This window comes from Lipotes vexillifer, unplaced genomic scaffold, assembly GCF_000442215.2.
Source record: "Lipotes vexillifer unplaced genomic scaffold, Lipotes_vexillifer_v1.1 scaffold575, whole genome shotgun sequence".
Taxonomy (NCBI): Eukaryota; Metazoa; Chordata; class Mammalia; order Artiodactyla; family Lipotidae; genus Lipotes; species Lipotes vexillifer.
In genome coordinates this window covers 801,625-802,573 of record NW_006780198.1, presented here as the reverse complement: position 1 = coordinate 802,573, position 949 = coordinate 801,625, and the positions used below count along the sequence as shown (strand labels likewise).

The 949-nt window shown below is 45.5% G+C and overlaps 1 protein-coding gene across 1 annotated transcript in view; it reads left to right on the top strand.

Annotated features, from left to right (window-relative positions):
- Positions 1 to 949, top strand: part of RPL22 (ribosomal protein L22) — a 7,097-nt gene that overhangs the window by 4,657 nt on the left and 1,491 nt on the right. The window lies entirely within an intron of this gene.

The window sequence follows — 949 nt, the reverse complement described above, 5'->3', positions numbered from 1 at the left end:
TACGCGGGCCTCTCACTCTTGTGGCCTCTCCCGTTGCGGAGCACAGGCTCTGGACACGCAGGCTCAACGGCCATGGCTCACGGGCCCAGCCGCTCCACGGCATGTGGGATCTTCCCAGACAGGGGCACGAACCCGCGTCCCCTGCATTGGCAGGCGGACTCTCAACCACTGCACCACCAGGGAAGCCCTGGGCCAATTTTTTTAAGTTGGAGACATCAGTTCACTTGCCCTGCTGTATATTTATGTCTTTTGTTTTGAGAATGAGGTTAAAAACATGTTACAAGTCACTACGGGATTGGACGTGTTTATACCTAGCTACTAGCCCAGAGCCTGGCGTGTAATTCATAGGAGCGTTTAATCAAACTGAATCAAACAGTGGGAAGTTTGAAGTGTTAGGACAAGTTGGTTATAGTTAAGCCTTTGCTTTTATTTTAATTTATTTATTTAAAGAATAGGGTTTAATTAATTAATCAGTATTTATTGGCCGTGCTGTGCAGCTTGTGGGATCTTAGTTCCCTGGCTAGGGGTTGAACCAGCACCTTCAGCAGTGAAAGCGCCGAGTCCTAACCAATGGACCGCCAGGGAAGTCCCCTTTGCTTCCATTTTTAACTGACAGTCAAGAGATGACTTTAAAGCTAAGTGAACTACTCCTGTTGTGCCTGACTGTGTTATTTCATTTGTGCAGAAGGCAGTTTGATAGAGTGAGAGATGGGGCAACTGGAGGGCCTCCAGGGTGTGCTTAACACCCACCCCACTGGGCTTCTGCAGAGCTCTCAGGGAAGTGCTTTTAACCTAGCTTCCCGCAACATTCTATTAGGAAAATACTCAAACCACGTAAACTTTTGAATTAACCACCTCACCTGAATACAATATAGTAGAAATAGTAATTGGAAAAAAAAGAATACTCTTTAGATGAAACTAACAAACTGATTTATTTTTATGTAGGGAA